Below are 23,673 nucleotides of genomic sequence, written 5' to 3' on the forward strand. Positions count from 1 at the left end.
TAGGACTGAGCTTAGGGGGAACATCTTCACCCAAAGGGTTGTGAATCTATGGAATTCCCTGCCCAGTGAAGCAGTTGAAGCTCCTTCATTAAATGTTTTCAAGATAAAGATGTTTTTTGAAGAATAAAGGAATAAAGGGTTATGGGGCGGGATTCTCCTTTTGCGGGACTAAGTCCCCACGCCAGCAGGAAAATCGGCGTGTACCTCTCCGCACTTCCGTGTGCGAGGAGGACGTCGGAGGGGTTGGCACCGCGCCAGCCATCGCCGATGGGACTGCGCGAGATTGCGCACGTGCCGAAGGGCTGGCGTGATCTTGCGCCTGCGCAGAACTGTCGACATATTCTGGCGCATGCACAGGGTGTTGTCTTCTCCTCCCCGGCCATGTGGAAGGAAGGAGTGCCCCCATGGCACAGGCCCACCCGCAGATCGGTGTGCCCTGATCGCGGGCCAAGCCACCGTGGGGGGCCCCACCCGGGGTTGGATCCCTCAGCGCCCCCCCCCCCCCGAGGACCGCCCCAGCCGACTTACCTGCCAGGTCCGCCCTGTGGGACCATGTCTAACCCCAACGGCGGGTCTGGCCAAAAGCGGACGGACGCTCGGCCCATCGGGGCCCGAAGAATTGCCGGAGGGGCTGCTGCCAAAGATCCCCGACCGGCGTGGCGTGAACCCTGCATCCGCCCAAAAACCAGCGCCGGAGAATACGGCAGCCAGCGTCGGGACAGCAGGGCGGAATTCGTGCCGCCACCCCAGGGATTCTCCGACCCAGCGAGGGGTCGGAGAAGTTCGGGCGGGAAAGTGGAGCTGTGTCCACAAGTATCAGCCATGATCTCATTGAATGGCGGAGCAGGCTTGAAGGGCCAGATGGCCTTTTCCTGCTTCTAGTTCTTATTAACCTGGGGCACCGCCGGGGCCGGATACCAATGGGGCAGGGGTGTGAGGGTGGGGCAGGGGGGACATGGGTGCGTGGGGCCCGCAATGCCAACCGGGGCCACCATGTAGCCCATGGAAGGTGGCAGGGCACGGGAGTATGCGCCATGCTAACATGTTGGCATTCCACCCCCTGCAGACAATATCATTTGGACATCAACCTGCAATGCTGGCCCCTGTGGTGATGGCCGCAGCCCTGCGTGATACCCTGCAGCAGCATGAGCGGGGTCCGCTCGGAGAGGAGGGGGAAGCTACAACAGAGGAACGGGCTGAAGAGGGGCAGGTAGCGGCCGCGCAGGCTGGAGGGCCGGCTGCCCAACAGGTCGAGGAGGAGGAGGAGGTGCCATGGAGGTGCCACATGAGATCTTGCGTGTACTGGCAGCGCATGTCAGTCGAGGACCTGCGGAACGGGCATGCTGTCGGAGACTACGGATGAGCAGAGAGACAGTGTGACACATCTGCCAGATGATGGCACACCTGGCACCGCAGGGGTATAAGGGAGGACACTCGCTCCTGGAGACCGTCAAGGTGATGGTCGCCCTGAATGTTTATGCGACGGGGACCTTCCAGTCGGCGAATTGGGACCTTTCCGCGATCTTACAGACCTCGGTGCACAGGTGCATCTGCGCCATCATGGATGCCCTATTTGCCCATGCGGACCAGTACAATCAGTGCCACGTGGACCAGGCCCACCAGGATACCCGGGCAACGGGGTTCACTGCCATCGCCTGGATGCCCCAGGTCCAGGGGCCAATAGACTGGATGCATGTTGCCCTATGGGCACTGGCGGCTAATAGACCAGGGGTGAGGGGGGTAAGAGTGAGGAGGGTGAGTGGGGTGAGCATCCAAAATGAACCTGCAAACATCGATGGGAAATTGGTCAACACAGACGCAGACAGGCTGCAGCTTGCAAATATACCAGGGCTGCAGCCCAGACCCTGCAGAAACTGACACAGGGAAAAGGCTGTTGAAAGGCCATCCCGGGACAATGGGCTCCAGGTAGAAAGTAACAATCTGTGGCAGACTTGGTGGTGTCGGTTTCCTTATTTAGGAAGGCCTACGTGCCTCGGACACTAACTGCCATGGTGACTGGAACCCGCCCCGCCATCAAGGTGAAAGCCACCAATTGGTTCAGATCGACCTGGGTGATTGAGCCCTGATCGAGCTATTGGACATCTACCTGGGACCGCCCAAAAGTGCGCAAAACCTGTCAGGCATAAAAGGTGATGTGCAGCCTACCACCATTCAGATGCACGAGGAGGCCATTCGGCTCTTTGGCCCTTCGGGTCTGCTCTGCCATTCACTCTCTCAATCACCGACGACAGCAATGGTTATACCTTCACCAGCCAAGGACGGGGACCATCCACGCCATCCACGGAGGGACCAGAGCCGGGGACACAGACGACCAGCAATAAACATCCAGCACTGCTAGATGACAGATTCCAGATGAGGCCATATGTGCCCCACAATTGCCAGTCACCTGGACGTGAAGTTAGGGTCGTACTTGTGTATCATTTCAGAGAGCAACTTGTATGTGTGGGTTAACTTTGTGTGTGTAATAAGCTATTATCGTATTAAACAACTTGTGTGGTCATTTGTCCACAGTATCTGGGTTAAAGACACACTGGTTTAGAAGGTAAAGCAGGGGTGTGGGTGGTGTGGGCGAATGGACTTGAAGGCTGAGGGGGGTGGTGAGGGGAGGGTGGGTCGAGGGCGGTGCCAACACATATATCATGGGGATCCACAACTAAGCAGGATCTCACTTCTTGCCCACCGCCGACCTCCACCTCGGTGACCTCCCTTTCCTCCGGGCCACCGACCACGTCGAATGTCGTCTGCTCAGGAATGGTGAGGGGCCGCAGGTCTGGTGTTCCAGCTCTGGTCTTCTCCCACTCCCAGCTGTTGTATGTGGCCTTCCCCTGGGGAGGGGGGGGGGGGGGGGGGCAAACACAAACATTGACACAGTTAGACGCTCCAACTCATGCAGCCCAGGGGTTGGGTACAGTTGGCATCAGTGGCCAGGGCACCCAGCCATGGCTGCTGGCATGTGAGGCAAGGGTGGAGGTTCAGCCATCCTCCGGGGGGAGGGGGGGGGGGGGGGAGGGTTTTGGGTGTGTGGGACGGGTGTGTGCCAACTCACCCTGGCCGCCCTGAGAAGGTTGTGCAGTTTCATCCGGCGCTGCTGGCCAGTCCGAGCTACGTTGCCTATGGCGCTGACTGCCTCTTCCACTTGCACCCAGGATCGACGAGTGGCAGTGCCTTGTGGCCTTCCTCCTGGGCTGGGTACAGGGTCATCTGCCTCTCCTCCACGGCATCCAGGAGGGTGTCCAGCTCAGCGTCCATGAACCGTGTCACTGCTCTCCTTCCAGCCATCTTGTTGGCTGGGACGGTGTGTGTGGGGGATGGATCGTTTAAGTGCGACTGCGGCGTGTGAGCCTCATGTGTGCCAATCACGGACCCGGTGAATCCGGCGCCGCTTTGCATGGAACCGATTACATTCCACGTGGCGATGGTGCTATCCCATTCGGAGTTGCTCAATCGGTGCAGCTGGTGCGCCGTTTTTCCTGTCATAAAACTCCACTGTTCCCACGCCGGCGTCAGAGAATACAGCCTAAGAGCAGGAGTCGGCAATTCAACCCCCAGAACCCGCTCTGCCATTCAATACGATCATGGCTAATCTCACCTTGGCCTCAACTCCACTTTCCTGCCTTCATAACCCTTCTACCCATTACTAATTAAAAATATGCCTATCTCTTCCTTGATAAATATTGTGGTTACAATAGCAGCACTGGGGTTGGGAATTCTGCAGAAAATAACTCACCCCCTGACTCCTGTCACAAGGCTTTCAACTGGAATTTTTTCAATTTTAAATGAGACAGAACAAAGTACTCAACGCCACCTTCCGAGGTGAAGGTGAGAAACAAACAGATCACCCTCAAGGGAGTGTGAGGAGAAAGATGTTTCCTGTCATTCAAAGACCCATTGAAACACGTCACTATCTGTATATTGAAACAATTTTTGCCGCAGGCAGACCCACTCCAAACCCCTTGAAAATACACAATGGGTGAAGTATACCAGCCGGGTACGAGAGAGAGATGGCAAGAAACACTTCAGCAGAAGAGGCAGGCAGAAAGCTCCCTTGCTCCCTCTCTCTCTCTTTTGGAACAAATGTATTTCCCATTTCAGAAGTCAACATTACTAGCAATATACCCAGAGCTCATAATAATTGCAACATCTTTTACATCTGACGGCACCCACAGAACCAACTAAGCTAAACAACCACAATGTTCTAAATCTGGGCCTCAATTTTAATCAAAGGACACTTAAACATATATTAACTTCTTTTTATTGGACTCTAACTTCCCTTATTCCTGATGCCTATGTGTTTTTGTGACATTGCAGTTTTTTTCTTTTTTAGTGGTAAATAAATTTGCTCTTTGTTTAAGTCAATAAAACCTTGTTTGTTTGGCTCCTTATTGCTCACAACCGAAATAATTAAACACAATTATATTTGGAAAAGGCAACTCCTCATGATAAAGGGTGATGTTTTTGAGTAGGTTGGGTGGTCAGGATAGTTAGGTTGGGTCGAGGGAGGAGTTTAGGGAGGGTGAGGATCAATTGTATAGTTACCCACGAGTTGGACTGGGTTTTTTCTGTCTAACATTTCCTGGGTAACTATCCAGGTGAGTAAGTTAGATCCGTCTGCAGTCTCCGACTCAGAGTTTGAGACTGTTTTGGAGGGTCCCGGGAAGCAGCGAAAATATTCATTTGAAGTTCAAAGGTCTCAGGCAATTCCCAGAGTCATTGTGTTGGGATTTCCGAGGGGCATAGCGCATCTTCCAGGGTACACGCCTGGTCTCTGACCATTCGAAGACCAGAGGATGTGGGCCTATGTCTCCAGATTTTCAGTTTAACAAAGAAATGCTGGTGATACCAGTTATCCACCAGTGTGAAATACCACAATCCAACCCCTTTTGTATATCAATGTTATTCAGCTTGAAGCCATTTTGTGTGGACTTGGCCCCTGACCATGTGACTGAAAACTGGCTTGTGATACTGAGATCATTTATTATTCCAAGACGCAGAAGAGTTCTCGGCAGACTGGAGGAGAACATGGAAAAGACAACAGCTGCAGAGGAAGGCTGGGCGAACTTTGTCTCTTAAGGACTGTCGATTGTCAGCCAGTCTGAGAACCAGACTCTGAAGCTAGCTGCAAGTCATCAATCAGCCAAAGTACTTAACCTGTTCCAGTTTCCAAGTTCACCTGAGAACCAACCTCCATGATATTTAACCAGAAGGAACCTCGCAACCTTTGTTTTACAAAATCTTCACTTCAACTTGAGACCGTCAAATCCATTCAGGAAACCTCAGGTCTGCCTCATGGGAGACCATAAATCATAAATCAGAGATTGAATTAACTGTAATCTGTAAAAGTGCAATATCTTTATCTGTGTCTAATTTTTGCATGCGTGATGTGTGTGTGCATGTGACTGCATGTATAACATTGTGTTTATTCAAGGTAAGTGTGTGGGAAAAAAAGCATTCTTTATTTTAAAAGGCAGAAATGCTTGCTGCTGAATTATCCAATTGGATTGCACAGTCCAAGGGTAAGAAAAGACACACCCTTTCTATGCAAAACATACTGATTATGGGGAGCAAGAGAACAAATATATTCTGTCCTTGACAGAATGATTGAATACTCTCCACTTGGCTGGAAAAGGTGTAGCTCCAACACTCAAGAGGCTTGACTCCAACAACATTCAAGAAGCTCGACACTATCCAGAACAAAGCATCCTGTTTGATTTTTACTCCAGCTACCATTTTAAACCACACACTCCCTCCACCACATATACAATGTGAATTCAGTGTGTACTGTCTGCAGGCACACTGCAACAGGTTGTCAAGTCTTCTTCAATAGCAACTTTGAAACCTGTGACCTCTACCCCCCCTGGGGTGTGTCTTTTCTTACCCTTGGACTGTGCATCGGAGCATCATCACTAACAAGTAATGCTTCAAGTCAGACACCAGCTTAACTTAGAAATAGATCAAAATGGACTTCCGGTGGCGGCGATGTCCGAGTGAGCCGCACATTCGGTGGGCTCTCACTCCGGCGGGACTGAACAGCTGTTTCCCCGCGATAGCGGGACCACGGAGGTGGCAGAAAGGCTGCCGGGAACAGAAGAGGAGAGCGGGCTGCAGAAAATGAAAGTGTGGGAGGCCAGCAGGTGAGGAAGAAAGAGAGAGAGATGGAGGCAAGGAGGAAGCTGACCTGAAGGGTAAGATGGCGGACCCACGGACCTTCCTTCCTCCAGGACAAAGGGAAAAAAAAGTTTGGAGTTGCTGAGGAGGGACAGCTTGGACCCACTTCAGATGCCCAGGAGGGGGTAAAAATTTAAGGTGCTGGGCAAAGGAAAGCGGCAGCGAAGGCGCTGGGGAGCGGGCTGCGGCATATGGAACAGCGGGATTCCAGAAGGCAGAAGAAGAAGGAGAAAAAGGGACAGAGACAAGGACCTGAAGAAAATTACCTGGGACCTAAGATGGCGGACACACGGACCCCGGACTCAGCAATCCAGTTGGCGCTGGATAACATGCTCCAGGTAATGAAGTCCAGTTTTGAAGCGCTGAAGCGGGACAGCTTGGACCCAATCCAGAAAGCGGTGGATCAGCTGAACCAGAGGATGGACGCCCAGGATGTGAAAGTTAAGGAGCTGGGAGAGGCGGTGGAGGAGCAGGCGGATGCGCAAACGGTTGCAGCGATAGAAGTGGACGGCCTGAAAGAGCGGCAGAGAAGACTGCTGGACAGAGTGGAGGAGCTGGAGAATAGAATCCGCAGGAACAATCTGAGGATGGTCGGCCTCCCGGAGGGGGCGGAGGGAGCTGATGCTGCAGCGTTTGTAGCAGACCTGCTGAAGCAGCTGATGGGAGCCGAAGCCTTTCCACGACCGTTGGAGCTGGAGGGGGCACACAGAGTGCAGGCAAGGCAGGGGCGGCCGGGCGGACCCCCCCGCCCGATGGTGATTAGGTTCCACAGGTTCGTGGACAAGGAGCGGGTGCTGCAGTGGGCAAAGAGCGCCAGGAGCAGCACGTGGAACAACAGTGTTCTCCGCATTTATCAGGATCTAAGCCAGGAGGTGGCTCGGCGGCGAGCAGCCTTTAAGAATGTCAAGGAGGTGCTGTTCAAGAAGCACGTGAAGTTTGGTCTGCTGTTCCCAGCCCGGCTATGGGTCACGCACCAGGGTCAACACCACTACTTCTCCGAGCCCGAAGAAGCGATGGATTTTGTGAGGGACCTGGGGCTGGTCCCGAAAGGAGGCCCCAAGGACGCGAGTTAGGGCCCGAGGATTTTTGTGGGAAGGAACGCCGAATGTGCCTGGACCGCTGCTCAACGGTTTGCTGGGCCAAAGGGGCCAAGCGGAACATTTGAGACTCTTTCCTTTGTTCATGGACATTTATGTGCTTTTTCTCTTTTTTCTGTGGTTTTTTCCCTTTTTATGGGTTTTTTTTTTTTCATGTTTGGGCTTTTTGTGCAGCTCGTGGAAGACACTGGAACCGGCTTGCCCCAGTGGGTGGGGAGGAGGGCGGGGAAACAAGGGGAATGGGACAGGAAGGCGCCGGAGTGTTGAGTCACCGGGCTAGCAGATTGGCTAGTCAAGGAAGTCAGATGGGGGGGGAAGTAACAGCCAGTAGATGGCGGGGGTGGGGGTATCGGGGGATGGGGTTAGGGGAGGGGGGGGTTGTTCAGTGGACCCCTGGAGAGAGGGACAGCCAACAGGAAGGGGCTACTCGTTTTACTCGCACGTCCATAAAGTATATTCCAGGATAGATTTCTTTGTAATAAGCAGGGACTGTATGGGGGAGGTAAAGAACACGGAATACTCAGCAATTACCATTTCAGACCATGCCCCGCATTGGGTGGACCTGCAGTTCGGGGGAGCGAGTTATCAACGCCCGCAATGGAGGCTAGATGTGGGACTGCTGTCGGAGGAGGGGATCTGCGAGAGGCTTCGGAAATGTATAAAAAATTACCTGCAGGTGAATGACACTGGGGAGGTCTCAGCGGCGACCGTGTGGGAGGCGCTAAAGGCAGTAGTTCGGGGGGAGCTGATTTCAATTGGGGCCCACAAAGCCAAGGCAGACCGGGCAGAGATGGATAGATTGGTCAGGGAAATGGGCCGGATAGATGAAGAGCACGCGGAGTCCCCGGGGGAGGTTTTACTCAGGGAAAGGCGGAGGCTACAGGCGGAACTGGGGGCACTATCCACGAGCAGGGCCGTGGAACAGCTTAGGAAGGCGAGGGGAGTGGTGTACGAGTATGGGGAAAAGGCTAGCAGACTGTTAGTGCAGCAACTCAGGAGGAGGGAGGCGGCCAGGGAAATAGGTAGAGTGAGGGACGAGGGGGGGCGCAAAGTGGAGGATCCGGCAGAATTGAATAGGGTATTCCGGGACTTCTATCGTAAGCTGTATACTTCGGAGCCGCCGGAAGAACCGGAGAGGATGAAAAGGTTTCTGGACGGGTTAACATTCCCAACAGTTGGGGGGGGGGCAAGTGGAAGAGCTGGGCGCCCCGATTAGAGTAGAGGAGGTATTGGGGGGTCTAAAGGCCATGCAGTCGGGGAAGTCCCCGGGGCCGGATGGATACCCAGTAGAGTTTTATAGGAAGTTCTCTGAGCTGGTGGGCCCGGTCTTGGCGAGGGTTTTCAATGAGGCAAGGGACAGAGGGACCCTGCCGCCGACAATGTCACAAGCCACCATATCTCTGATATTGAAGCGGGGTAAAGACCCGGAGGTGTGCGGGTCCTACAGGCCAATCTTCCTGATTAATGTAGACGCCAAGCTCCTGGCAAAGGTACTGGCGGGGAGAATGGAGGACTGTGTACCGGAGGTGATTGGGGAGGATCAAACTGGGTTCGTTAAAGGTCGGCAGCTGGCGGCCAATCTGAGGAGATTGCTCAACGTGATAATGATGCCCCCGGCGGGTAGAGATGTGGAGGTAGTGGTGGCAATGGACGCCGAGAAGGCCTTTGACCGGGTAGAGTGGGACTATCTATGGGAGGTGCTCGGACGGTTTGGGTTCGGGGAGGGATTGGTGGATTGGATCAAATTATTATATCAGGCCCCGAGGGCCAGCGTCAGGACTAACAGAGAAGTGTCGGAGTACTTTAGGTTGTACCGAGGGACCAGGCAGGGCTGCCCGCTCTCCCCGCTGCTGTTTGCGCTGGCCATAGAGCCGCTGGCGATGGTGCTGAGAGCCGCAGAGGGTTGGAAGGGGATGGTGAGGGGCGGGGTTGAACACAGGGTTTCTCTTTATGCAGACGACCTGCTCCTGTACGTGTCGGACCCAGTGGCCGGGATGGGAACTATACTGGGAATGCTGAGGGAGTTCGGCCAGTTCTCAGGATACAAATTAAATACGGTCAAGAGTGAAATGTTTGTGGTCCAGGCAAGGGGCCAGGAGAACAGATTGAGAGGGCTACCGTTTAGGCTGGTTGAGGAAAATTTCCGGTATTTGGGAATCCAGGTGGCACGAGACTGGGGCAGGCTGCATAAGTTAAATTTGGCCAGGGTGGTGGAGCAAATGAAGGGAGAGTTTCGGAGATGGGATGCACTCCCGCTGTCGCTGGCAGGGAGGGTGCAGACTGTAAAGATGACAATCCTCCCTCGATTTTTGTTTATTTTTCAGTGCCTCCCGATCTTTATCCCACAGTCCTTCTTCAAAAGAGTTAACGGGCTGATCATGAGCTTTGTCTGGGCGGGAAAGTCTCCGCGGGTAAAGAAGGCGATGTTGGAGAGGAACCGCAGCGAGGGAGGGCTGGCTTTGCCGAGTCTGGTCAATTATTACTGGGCGGCCAACATCGCTATGATAAGGAAGTGGATGGTGGGTACGGGGTCTATTTGGGAGCGGGTGGAGGCGGCTTCGTGCAGGGGCTCCAGCTTGGCAGCCCTGGTCACGGCTCCTCTACCGCTGCCGCCGGCCAAGTACACCACCAGCCCGGTAGTGGTGGCGACCCTGCGGATATGGGGCCAGTGGAGGAGGCATGTGGGGGAGATGGGGGCGTCTGTCTGGGCGCCAATCTGCGACAACCATCGGTTTGCCCCCGGCAGTATGGATGGGGGGTTCCGAGTATGGCGGCGAGCAGGGGCGGGAAGGGTGGGTGATATGTTCCTGGAAGGGAGCTTCGCGAGTTTGAGGAGCTTGGAGGAGAAATTTGGGGTGGTAAGGGGAAATGATTTTAGATACCTACAGTTGCGGGACTTTGTTCGTAGACAGGTCCCATCTTTCCCGCGCCTCCCGCCAATGGAGATCCTAGACAGAATAGTCTCTGGGAGGGATGAAGGGGAGGGTAGAGTCTCGGGTATTTATAAGGTGCTCATGAGGGAGGAAGGGTCCCAGACAGAGGAACTGAAACTTAAATGGGAGGAGGAGCTAGGCGGGGAAATGGAGGATGGGCTGTGGGCAGAGGCCCTGAGTAGGGTAAACTCGACCGCGACATGTGCTAGGCTCGGGCTGATCCAATTTAAGGTCGTTCACCGGGCCCATATGACGGTGGCTCGGATGAGCAAATTTTTCGGGATAGAGGACAAATGCGCTAGGTGCGCGGGAGGACCAGCGAACCATGTTCACATGTTTTGGGCATGCCCTGAGCTGAGGGGGTACTGGGAGGGATTTGCGGGGGTCATGTCCCAGGTGCTAAAAACAAGGGTGGTGATGAGCCCAGGGGTGGCAATTTTTGGGGTTTCGGAAGACCCGGGCGTCCAGGGGGAGAAAGAGGCCGATGTGCTGGCCTTTGCTTCCCTGATAGCCCGGCGACGAATACTATTGGCGTGGAGGGACTCAAAGCCCCCGAAGACGGAGTGGTGGCTTGCGGACATGTCGAGTTTCCTGGGGATGGAAAAAATCAAGTTCGCCTTGAGGGGTTCTGTGCAGGGGTTCACCCGGATGTGGCAACCATTTATTGACTTCTTTGCGGGAGAGTGAGCGTCAGCAGGGGGGGGGGGGGGGGGGGTTAGAGTAGAGTAGGAGGGAAAATATGGCGGGTAGTACCGGTGGGAGGGGAGCGGGCTTGTGCAATATGTTACGGTGGAAGTATTGAAAGAACGTGGATGTTTGCACATTTTTGCCTTTTTTGCTTCCTTTCTGATGATGTCTGTAACTGTTTATAAAGCCAAAAACTACCTCAATAAAATTGTTTATTAAAAAAAAAGAAATAGATCAAAATCCTGGAGCTCCCCCTCCACGGACATTGTGGGTGGACCTGTTACCCCAAAGGACTGCCACCTCCTCAAGGGCAATTGGAGATGGACAATGAATGTTGACCTTGCCAATGATGTCCACATCCAGCAAATGAATTGAAAACACAGGATCCTAGCTGTCAGATGGTGGTAAAGATCCCAGAACCTTACTGGAGAAAAAGCAGGGAAACTCTCCTGGTCATTTTCATGTTGCTGTTCCTGGGAACTTACTGTGTAACAGATTGGCTGCTGGAACTCCATCATTACGGCAGTAGGTGTTCTTCGAAAAGTAGTTCATTAGTTTTAATGTGCTTCGCTGATGAAGGATGAAGTGTAAATGCACGTCCTCGCATTCATTTAAAGTTTGCTGGGAAGATTCTCAGTTCGAAAAGTTGATGATTTGTAGAGATGCTGAGCTGCATTAAGGGAGACAGCAGCTTGAGCAACAGAGGTACCCGGTGTCCTTATATGCAGCAGCTGGTGAAGAATCAGGTGGTTAGCCTGCAGCTGCAGTTGGAGGGACCCATCCTGTTGTATAGTCGGAGCAGGCCCCTGCATCACTCTTCACCTGACACGCCTTAAGTTTTCATTGCTGATAGTAACGCCCTGAATTGCTCTGAAATGAAATGGTTATACTGTTCCCTTTTGCAGAATTACTTTGACACCTCGATTGAAAATGCAGGAGAGGAGAAACCTTCTTCCTCTCTCCTGTTGATTTGTTGTGTGGCACCAGAATAGCATCGTGCCCAGATTATCACATATTAATGTGCAGGCGAGCTGACCTCAGTACAAAGAGGACAGGACTTGCATTCAGGGTTTGCAGGTTGGGCTGAAGCAGCTTATTACTGGCAGAGGCTGGAGTCAGAGTAGGCTTTTGGCTGTCTGCCAAGCAGCCAATCAATGCAGACCAGAGTCAAAAGAACTGAAAATCTGATCCTTTTATTTCTGTCTGGGTTAGAGTGCCAGGCCCCACTGTCGAAGGCAGATGATCGCCTCTCCTTCCAAATGATACGACCTGTGCAGCGTCGTGCTTTAAGACACACACACACACACACACACAAAAATAATCACAAATGAGGCTGCCCATAAATGATTCCATTCTGGTGCTTCTATCCTCGTTAGCAAGCACTGACTAAACTAAAACACCATCTGAGAGAAATTGTGAGTGGTTAATTTTAGCAATTGACCTGATTCCATGATGCACAAACATGAACTGCAAGATCCCTCTCAGGCCAATCAGCTACCGCTGAACATTGAAGGCACTGAAGATTTAGTACAAGATGTTATAGTTTCCCCCAAATTGGTGGCCTGAAATCACAAAGTAGGCAAGGTTCTGTGTTACATTGGCAATGCGAAACCTTTTTAAAAAAAATAAGTGCTATTTCAAGCCTATTTATTACAAGGAGTTTAGGTGTCAAGGTTACCGTAGTCCCAGTTAAAGTGCCAGCAGTGATCAACGCCGGACAGATTCAAAAGAAAACCCAGAAGTCCTGATCTTCAACCTCTGTTTCAGATGATCTTTTGAACTTGATTTTCGCCCTTAGGTTGGGATCACTAAGTTGAACACATAGAATACATAGAATCCCGACAGTGCGGTTGGAGGCCATTCGGCCCATCGAGTCTGCACCAACCCTCCGAAAGAGCTTCCTACCCAGGCCCATGCCCTATCCCCGTAAACTCACCTGACCTGCACATCTCTGGACACTAAGGGGCAATTTAACATGGCCAATCCACCTAACCTGTATGTATCTGGACTGTGGGAGGAAACCGGAGCACCCGGAGGAAACCCACGTAGACACGGGAAGAATGTACAAACTCCACGCCGACAGTCACCCAAAGCCGGAATCGAACCCGGGTCCCTGGAACTGTGAGGCAGCAGTGCTCACCACTGTATACTGTCAACAAAAGCATTTCAGGACACCAAAACCTTGCAGGACTGTCCCAATCCCAGTCCTGAAACAGTCCTTAATAATAAAAAAGGCAAGTTGAAAGCATTTTCCCATTTTGAAACTGAAAGCGAGGATGCCTGGGCGGGGCAATGTGTTAGGGTCTTTTTAAACATCTTCCCCTTTCAGCTTCTTCCATTTGACATGAGGTCACTTCTTTGCTGATTAATCTCCCTTCTCCATCTCCTCCTGTCAGCCAACCATTCCTATTCCAATCCCGCTGTCTTTAAGTCTCTCACCACCACCAACTTTCCATCTGCTCTGAGGGCATCCACTTTTCCATCTGTCTGGAATTCCCACCTCCATCACTTACACCATGTTTTCTGTCTCTCTCTCTCTCTCTCTCTCTCTGCAACATATAGAATCCCTATAGTGCAGAAAGAGGCCATTAGGCCCATCGAGTCTGCACTGACCCTCCAAAAGAGCACCCCACCCAATTCCCTGCCCCATTCCTGTAACTCCATCTAACCTTTGGACACTAAGGGTCAATTTATCATGGCCAATCCGCCTAACCTGCAAATCTTTAGACTGCGGGAGGAAACCGGAACACCCGGAGGAAACCCGCACAGACACGGGGAGAAGGTGCAAACTCCAAAAAGACAGGCACTCAAGTCTAGGATCGAACGCGAGTGCCTGGTGTTGTGAGGCAGCACTGCTAACCACTGTGCCACCTTGCCGCCCGTATGACCACGTCATTTCAATAATTGCCAGCTATTTTTTCTCAACACTCTCTCAATCTTCACTGATCCTCTGACGTTTTCATAGTTTTTCATAGAATTTACAGTGCAGAAGGAGGCCATTCGGCCCATCGAGTCTGCACCAGCTCCTGGAAAGAGCACCCTACCCAAGGTTAACACCTCCACCCTATCCCCATAACCCAGTAACCCCACTCAACCAACACTAAGGGCAATTTTGGACACTAAGGGCAATTTATCATGGCCAATCCACCTAACCTGCACATCTTTGGACTGTGGGAGGAAACCGAGCACCCGGAGGAAACCCACGCACACACGGGGAGGATGTGCAGACTCCGCACAGACAGTGACCCAAGCCAGAATCGAACCTGGGACCCTGGAGCTGTGAAGCGATTGTGCTATCCACAAGGCTACCGTGCTGGTTCCTGATCTGAACCTTCCTCGTTACTCTGCACACCCACCTCAGCATCTGCATCTCATCAGTACCCAGCCATCATTCCTCACTTCTTGATCCTGCCCGAGTTCTCGGTACTCAGTAACAAGGCCGGTACCACAACTGTCTTGCAGATTTTTCCTATCAGCTTCAGCTACACTTTGGTGCTTGAGCAGATTTTTGACCTTTGATATTGAAATGAAATGAAATGAAAATCGCTTATTGTCACGAGTAGGCTTCAATGAAGTTACTGTGAAAAGCCCGTAGTCGCCACATTCCGGCGCCTGTCTGGGGAGGCTGGTACGGGAATCGAACCGTGCTGCTGGCCTGCCTTGGTCTGCTTTAAAAGCCAGCAATTTAGCCCAATGAGCTAAACCAGCTTGAATGCACTTTATGAACATGTCGATTGCTTTTTGAGGAAAAGGCTGGTGTTACCTGCACTTAGATTTTTTTCTATTTGCCATTTACAGCTACCAATTTAGGCAATTATTTGTCCTGAGAAAATGTCTTTATTCCCCAGTTGGGAGATTATGGATGGCACTCAACAATGAGTGCCAGCATGAGCTCCATTATCATTGTCCAAATTCCCAGCGTTGATGATTGAATGACCTTAATGTGGCACAAAAGGTGACTAGGGTGTTCAAACATAAAATTTGTCCTCACGGCCCATTAGCCTGCATCTCTAGTAACCAACAGGTAACCACTTAGCCTGAGGTGGATGATTTATTATTTCTCAAAACCAGTCCAATCTTGCTGAAGGTGGCAGAGTCGCGGAAGGTGGAATTTTACGGATACCCCCCACCTCCCCCCACCCCGCCCCCCCAACACCCCTCCACTCCCCACACCAGGTTTAATAGTGGGCTCAGGGCTTGGGGAAACAAAGCAGTGAGAGCTGAAAAATAGGACGTCGCCAGCAGGTTTTCACGTTGGTCCAGAATGCATCTGGACTAACGTGGTGTGTAAATGTCAGCACTTACCTGAAGGAGGCCTGGGATAGACTGTGGAGGTTGGAAGATCGAGGCAGCAATGGTGGGCCATGGAACACTGTGTGAATTAATGGGTGGATCATCAACCATGTGAATCCTCTACAAGCTGGAGCTATTTTCAGGAAGCGGATCTTCTGGCTGCAAGTGGACAGCTGCAGGATATACTGTTGGACGGTGATGGTCTATTCTAGGGTGGAGATTAGACTCTTTGAGAGGAAGGGGCATGTGGAAGGAGGTTAAGGCACCCCGAGGCCCTCTTGTAGGCCCCTACAAAAATTGAGCCCAGGCCCACGCTTATCTCCCGCACAAGCTGGGTGTTCCTCTGGACCAGGATCTCCATGGGGTCCACCATCGTCTCCGTGGAGACCTCGATATGCGCATATGTCAGCACCAATTCATCAGAGAGCAGGCGGATGGACTCAGTGGCCTCAGATGCTACTCTGTTGAGGGCCTCCAACACCTCCTTGCCTGATATTCCCCCGCCTCTTGTATCTTCCCCAGCATCCTGTGCAGGGCCCATCCCAGTGGCTCAATGTCCAAAATGCCTCTTCCCCAGCAGTCCTTTGAATGCCAGTGAGCCTGGCTCACCCTGGTCCCTCCTGCTGCGGACATGTGTCCGTGCGGTGACCATCAGACTGTGAGACCTGACCGGAGCTATATCCAATACCACCAAGGTGTCTGTGTCTGCACTGCTGGAGGATGCTGATGACTGTTGTGATGCCTCTACAGATTCACTTTATTTCCCTGCTCCAATGTTCTCGGTCCTCTGTGGGCTGGTGAACTCCTGGCCAGCGTCTCCTCTTGTTGCCTTACCCTCTTACTTCTGGCACCTGTAACTGAGAGAGGAGAGAGTGAGTGACTGCATGAGCTGCCTCCAACATCGAGGAACTCATGACCCATGGGTTTCGATGTGACTACATTATGCAGGATCTTTACTGGATGAAGGCCGCTCGCCGACGTCTCCATCACCAGAGGCTCAGTCTGACTGCTCCCCTGCTAACTGGGCTGCTGCTGCTCAAAGCCAGTGAGATTCTTGAGGTCATTCCGTGCCCACCCCAATCTCCTCTCAGTCCGCCCTATTGTTCCTCATCTTTTCTTGCCCAAAGAGAGAAGATAGGGTTTAGAGTACTCGGGTTTTCTGTATCTTTCTCACTATTCCAGTCTTACAAATAACCCACTGCATTGCGGCCCATGTGATTGGTGCATTGCAGGTTGTCCTCAAGGGCTCTGGGGCAGCGCCCTCCAGAGCGGTGAGCCCAGGCAGGTAGAGGGAAAAGGCTCACAGAGGCATGTCTTTATTGGTGCTTGCTGGTGTTCTCAATGCCTACATCCTTTGACCCGCCCACCTACCCTTCCTTCCAGATATATCTGAGCTCTGTGTGTGGAAAAGTCAGGGATCCACAGTGGTCCCTCCACCTGCAGACTGGATGCGTCCATGAGGTAGTAGCTCTTTTATGATTAGGCCCCATGGATGGCGCCCTTTCCACTGATGCCCATTCCACGTGTATCATTCAGTGAGGTGTGTGTGAGCAGTTGAGGGTTTACTTATCCTGGTGGAGTGGATGAGGTCATTCGTCCGTTTCTGGCATTGTAGGACAGTCCTCTGGTGGAGGCCCTGGGCGCTGACCAACCCGGAGACTTCCTCCCAAGCTGGGTTGGTCTGACCGCCCGGCCTCCTCCTTCCATCCTCTGGATCGAGGACAGCCTGCCCGTCCCCCACTGCTTTGAGGAGTACTACCAGGAAGAACAAAGAACAAATAACAATACAGCACAGGAACAGGCCCTTCGGCCCTCCAAGCCTGTACCGGTCATGACACCAACCTTTGGCAAAACCCTCAGCACTTCCTTGTGCCGTATCCCCATATACCCATCCTATCCATGTGCTTGTCAAGATGCCTTTTGAACGCCGTTAATGTATCTGCTTCCACAACCCCCAATCTGGGGGCTGAAGGTCACTGCGATCGGCGGGCCATCTCTTCCTTAAACGGTGAGTAAATATATGTCTGGGTGCCTTTTAAATATGGCGTCCAGATATGAAGGTGGCGTTTGCGCCATCCAGCCTGCGCTGCTGCGCGAAATGTTTAATTAGGCCGGCATTGTGAGATTCGGTGAAAATTCCCATTGGCCTCTGCGGCAGAAACACCCCCTAGTTTCCACCCGCACCATGGGACTTAGTCCAGGAATGGAAAATTGGACCCTGAATTTTGCAGAAATCACACATCCTTGAATAAAATTTATTTTTGGGTATATATCCCTGGGTGCTTCATTTCCTGCTTTCTATTTGTAATGAAAAGCTGCCTTATTCAAAATATGCAATCATGCAACTTTACTTTATCCCTAAATTCCGGTGTTAACAATGCTGAACTCAAATTATTGAACAATTCAATATTTTTAGAGCAATAAAATATTGTAGGAACAATCTGATCCTCATTTCCTTTCATCTGGTTACTGTGACAGCTCTCCACCAGCTGTGTGGTTAAGAGGGAAACTTGGGGTGAATATTTTGAGTCATCTGGTTGAGTAACTTTACTGAGCCAATCTCGCTGCTGCTTTCAATGCAATGAAGCCATGTGCTAATTGCTTCATCGAGTGTTTCAATCTGATTTCCCTCTTAACACCGTGTTCATAAGCTGCAAACACAGTCACTCGAACATGGTGACTGGTTAATGACTGAGATCGCAAGAACATTAATGTCTTATTCAAGACTCCGTGCCGTACAAATGTCCAAGGATTGAACATGATTCTGACTTTCATAGAATTCCTACAGTGCAGACGGAGGCCATTTGGCCCATCGAGTTTGCACCGGCCCATTGAAAGAGCACCCTACCTAGGCCCACCCCTCCGCCCTATCCCTGTAACAGCATAACCCCACCTAACCTGCACAGCTTTGGATACTAAGGGGCAATTTAGCATGGCTAATCCACCTAACCTTTTGGACATTAAGGGGCAATTTATCATGGCTAATCCACCTAACCTGCACATCTTTGGACTGGGAGGGAACCGGAGCACCCACGCAGACATGGGGAGAACGTGAAAACTTCACACAGACAATCACCCAAGGCAGGAACTGAACCCGGGTCCCCTGGCGCTGTGAGGCACCACTGTGCCTCAGAAGCAATGTTGATGGTAGCATTGCTCTTGAAATCTTTCACCGCAGAAGGAGGCTATTTGGCCCTTTGTAAGCCTAGCAATTAGTCTCACTTACTTGCATTTTCCCGACAGTCCTTTCCAGTATCTATCCAATTCCCTTCTGAAAGCAAGCTCTAATGAATCAAAAAGACCAGAAAAAGGATTGTTCCTTGTGATCAGAACAGAGCTTTAACTTAATGCCCAAGATTGGGGACTGTATAAACAATTAGCCTGTCCATTAGCATCACTACCCCCGCCCCCCCCCCCCCCCCCCCCCCCATTCAATAATCCTCCTTTATGCTGACACTGGAAAGTGACTGAGTGCTGCTTCCATAAACATAAATCCATGAGCAATAAAAGATGAGCGTGATGATCAATACAGGCACCGCATTCTCGCAAATTACTGGCAAAACATTTTTGACATTTCTTAAAACAAATCCTGGGCTTTGGCAGCTGTGCAATCAGATAATCTTTCAAACACACGCATGTTTTGTTGCCACTGCTTAACTCCAGAATTATTTTGTTTTTCAGCTCTGACTGGAAATCTACTTTGGCATTTAAAGAGCAGCACCCACACGGCGCAGTAATGGCGTGTTTAAAGACAGTCGCACATCCTTTCCTTAAAAACCCATTCCAATATCATGCTGCTCTGTTTTTTAAAAGGATTAAATCAAGTGAGAATTTCAGCATGAATAAAGTTACAGTCCTGGGCGTAAGTAATTTTCCAAATGTGTTTTTGAATGGGATTTATTTTATGGAAAGTTGACGTTATGTCTAACCTTCTGACCCCCATAAACCCTCTTGCTAGACTGGGAAATCAAAAAATTGTAGACTCCCAGTTGCAGTCAAATTGTTCACAGCGTAAATGAGCCACTTTCAGCATGTGTGATAGGGAACACAGCACAAGGCGTCTCTAAAATAGCTTTAGGGGAAACGGTTACTCAGGAAAAGAAATATGCAAAGGCCTCTCCGGACAGCCAGCTCCTTAAAACGGGATTCACTTTAAAATTGGCATCACACAAAAATATTGCTGCTATCTTCATGGCTTAACGGAGATTGGCAATTCTACCATTGGTTTTGTAACTGTTCTGAGCGGGCATCGGAAGCAGTTTGGCAGTCAGTGTGCTGAATTACCATCACAAGGTCAAGGGAATGGGGAAAACGTGGCCTGCTGCAGAATCTGTGGGCATCAGTGCAGACCAGAGGTCCAAGGTTTCAATGTTGATTTGTGCTTTGTCAACTGATCTCAGAAGGCGCAGGATTCGCGAGTGGGAATGATGGAATCATACTCACACACTGTAGGAGCAGGGTTAGACCAGATGGCCTGTCGAGCGTGCTTTGCCATTAAATACGATCATGGCTGATCTTGGACTTCAGCTCTGCTCTCGTGTCTGTTCTCCATATCCCATAATTCCCTGAGAGACAAACAATCTGTCCATCCCAGCCTTAAGTGTACACAATGCTGGAGCGGCTGGGGTAGAGAATTCCAAAGATTCAAACCCTTTGAGTGAAGAAATTTCTCCTCACCATCCAAAATGATCGGTGACGGCTTCGCCGGGTCGAGTGTCGGGAAGCTCACGCAGTTCCCGTTCGCTACCACACTTAGAAACCTTTCCATTAATTCACACTGAGATTGTGTCCTCGTGTTTTAAATTCCCTGATTACTGCCCCAGTACTCAGGGGATGGTGGGGGAGCCCCTGTGGGGAACACCTCGGTCAGGGTGGGGCCATGGGTGGGGGGGTCTCTCCTCAGCTGGGGGGAGGGGCGGGTGTTTCAGTGCCTGCAGGTCCGTCATGCCACCCCTTGGTCGTGGGCACCCCCAGCCCCTGCCTGTGTGCCCCACGACCACCCATAACTCCCACTGATGGTAGAGGCCTCTGGCCACGCAGTTGAAGGCTATTGCTCATCGGGAATTGGCAATCGTAGTTAAGTGAGCACTTCAATGTTCCCAAGTGGATTCTAGTGTGTGGGTGGGCCATCTAATATGTGGGAGCTATTGCCTCGCATCCCAATCAGACCGTCATGTCTGGACACTGTGCCTGAACACTGCAGGAAGTAACACCATGGTCGCAGCAGCCAACATCCGAATACCCAGGGTCAGGGCTTCAGCACCGGGCACATTTCCATAACCAGATGGTGGGTGTGTGCACCGGAACAGGATCAGCCCCTGGTGCAGATATCATAACGTGTGGGTGTCCAGGGTAGAGGGTCTGGTGATGAGGGACCCCCGTTACGGCCAAGGGTGCCTAGGCAGGGCGTGCTGAATGGCAGGGTGTGTGGTGGTGGTGGGGGGGGGGGGGGGGGGGGGGGGGGGGGGGGGGGGAGAAGGGACGCAATGGGGAAAAGGTGCCAACTCAACCATGAGCCATTGGAGGTCGCTGATCTTCTTACGGCACTGGATGTCGGTCCTCCTGGTGACGTTCCCCAAGCTGACACCCTCTGCCACTTCCTCCCAGGCGACACTGGCTGCCTTGCGGCTGAGCCTCTGAGCCCCTTGGGGGAACAAGGCAGCCCGTCTGCACTTGACCATGCCCAACAATCTGGCCAGGCATCCCCTAATCGTGGGGCTGGTCTCCTCGGTGGCATGTCTGCGAGCTGTGTGGCGTTTGCTCTGCAGGATCGGTTTAAGTGCCGCTCCAATTTGTTGTTGGGGAGCTAGTGGGTGTGGTCCCGGCGAATCAGCTGGTGGGACCATCATTTTCAGCGTGAAGCCCATCGGGCCTTGTTAAGCGGCCCAATTAACATTTGATACCGATGGCGGCTTTGCCAGGTCAAGCGTCGGGAATCTCCCGCAGTTCCCGTTCGCTACCACATTTAGAAACCTTTCCATTAAATCACACCAACAATGAGTTAGATTAATGAGCAGGAAGTAAAACTCTTTCCCAGTGTGGATGGATTGAGTGATGACCGGTAACTGGAGCAGGCAGCCTGCTAAACAACACAGGAGCCCAGATTCCAAGAGATGGATTTGAACCCATAAACAGATGAGATCCTGAAATGATATTTGGGACCAGTCCAAACCCCATAATTCCTTCAGAATAAAAGGTTGTTCTGGGGTTTCACATCCTGTTTTTAAAAAGTAAATTGGATAGGATTCAAATCCCATAGACTTATGCCCTGGTATTGATAGGGGTGAGTTAACTGGGGAAAGTGGTCTGGAGTTTCTCCTTGACAGGTTCCATTCCCCTGGAAAGCTGCCTGATTGACAGGCTCAGCTTCCAGCACAGGCCGCAGAAGTAGATAGGTCTGACCCACAACCACTGGGGGTGGGCCATTCCTCTATCTTGGGGGTGGCCCCAATCCTGGTTGGTTGGGGGGAGGGCAGGGGGATCTTGTGAAATCTGGGGTGGAATTGCTCCTGCTCCTCCTGGCTCAAGTAGAATGTCCAATGTCAGGGTTCTTGCAAGGAAAAGCCTCAGGTACATCATTTGAAACCCAGTGTATTTATTCTACAGTTAGGAATTTGGGAAATTAACAAGGATAACTGAACTTGCGATGAAAAGTAAATAACAGACAAATAACAAGATTAGCAGGCATCTAGAGGAATAATGAGATGTGATTTGCGAAGTGAGAAGATTAGCAGGTGTCTGGAGACATAGGGATGTGAATGGCCACATCAGAAACATTATTTACCAGAGATCAGTGGGGCTACACAAATTATAACTTCTAATGGCAAGGAATTTGAGAGATGTGGACAGTCGGATCCACAGGGCAGGATATCAAAGAGGCTGAACAGTATAACTGTCAGCACCGTCACTGGGGAAGGAGGCTAGTTCTCCACCCAACAGTCAGACAGGCCAGTTCCATCTATTATCTGAACCGTGGAGGCCTGTTCCATTTAATATTTAGAGCAGACTGCAGATATTCTCCTCTAAAAAACAGTTTTGTGCCTTCGCTGAACCAGAAAGAGATGTTGTCCCAGGCTTGGTCATCTAAGCTTTATTGTGTGGTAACTATTAACTGGATTTGACCTATAGAGTTACTAAAATTGGGTGTTGCTTGGGAAAAGGTGTGTCTCAGTGAGTTTAGGGAACATGGGTATATTTTTGGAACAAGAAGTAACTTCGGATAAAACAGTGTTTAGTTATTCATATACTTCAGTGTATATTAGTCTTTTGCCATGAGATTTTTTTACTTGAAAAAATATTCTTTATTAATTGTTCACAGAGCGACTCATCTGGTTCCTCACATTATTCCAAACAAAAATACACCACCAAGAAGCAGTGACCGGAATTTTCCGGTTGTTTGCTGACGGCGGGGATCTCTGTAAAATAGAGGATGGGGTCTCAGTAAAATATTTAAATTGCCAACCTACTGCCCAGAGGCCCAGACTGATTAGCAGGCAACCTAGAAATTAGCGTATTTATTGGACTGAATTTCATAACTTGCCATGGAAGAGATTTGAACTGATCACCTCATGTGATGTTAGTCCTGTTCAACAGCTAGTAGACCACCGTACATGATGCAGGAAATATCTTTCCTCTCTCTTCTATACAATGTTGCCAGACTATTTGTAGTCAGACAGACGATGGTAATTAATACAGAAAGCACCATCATGCAGGGAAATCGTTGCCAGATGCAACATCCTTCCCACCAGATGTTACGCTCACACAGCAGGTGAGTGAGCAGGCCCAGGAGCTTCCACAGGACAACATAGTCCCTGCAGTGATCAGGATAGAGATCTCGCAGCAGCAGGCACCAGAAATGTGACAGCTTTCCAAGTCATGTTGAAGGTCAGCAGAACAAGGATTCCGATTGCTGCGGAATCCAGCAAACTGGAGAGTTATGTCAAGGCTGCACTATTGTATCCAACCAACCGTAGAATTTGACATCACATAGGAGCAGACAAGACCATCAAATTCTCTTTAGCACATCTGGCCAGTCCCAAAACATAAAGCTCTCTGAATTGCCCACTTCTTCATTTTCACTCTGTCAATCTATGTGCTCAATCCTACACCAATTACTGTTGGAGGGTTTTGGTTACTGTTTGGTCGGTCTGTAGAAGCCTGCATTTTATACCTAGGTTTTAAAGGTCAGGAGGCCCAAGAAGGTAAATTAGCTATTTAATTTGTAAACATACAGTAAAGTCCTCAATGTGGCTCACAGCTCACAGGCTGCAACCGGGACCACTGGACGTGCCAGTCGCGTCCAGGCTGACTTTTAAAAACAATTTAGAGTGCCCAATTAATTTCTTCCAATTAAGGAGCAATTTAGCTTGGCCAATCCACCTACCCTGCACATCTTTGGGTTGTGGGGGGTGAGACCCACGCAGACACAGGGAGAATGTGCAAACTCTACACGGACTGTGAACCGGGCAGGGATCGAA

General features: G+C 51.0%; 1 long non-coding RNA gene across 1 annotated transcript in view; it reads right to left on the reverse strand.

Annotated features, from left to right (window-relative positions):
* Window positions 1-18,532, reverse strand: part of LOC119974612 — a 44,032-nt gene extending 25,500 nt beyond the window's left edge. Inside the window, exons 1-2 of the long non-coding RNA XR_005462534.1 lie at window positions 18,423-18,532; window positions 15,209-16,053 (exon numbers count right to left, since the gene is read on the reverse strand). This is a non-coding gene — a long non-coding RNA (uncharacterized LOC119974612). The remainder of the gene's footprint in view (window positions 1-15,208; window positions 16,054-18,422) is intronic.
* Between the last annotated feature and the right edge of the window lie 5,141 nt (window positions 18,533-23,673).

Source organism: Scyliorhinus canicula, chromosome 12 (genome assembly GCF_902713615.1).
Source record: "Scyliorhinus canicula chromosome 12, sScyCan1.1, whole genome shotgun sequence".
In the NCBI taxonomy this organism is placed as follows: Eukaryota; Metazoa; Chordata; class Chondrichthyes; order Carcharhiniformes; family Scyliorhinidae; genus Scyliorhinus; species Scyliorhinus canicula.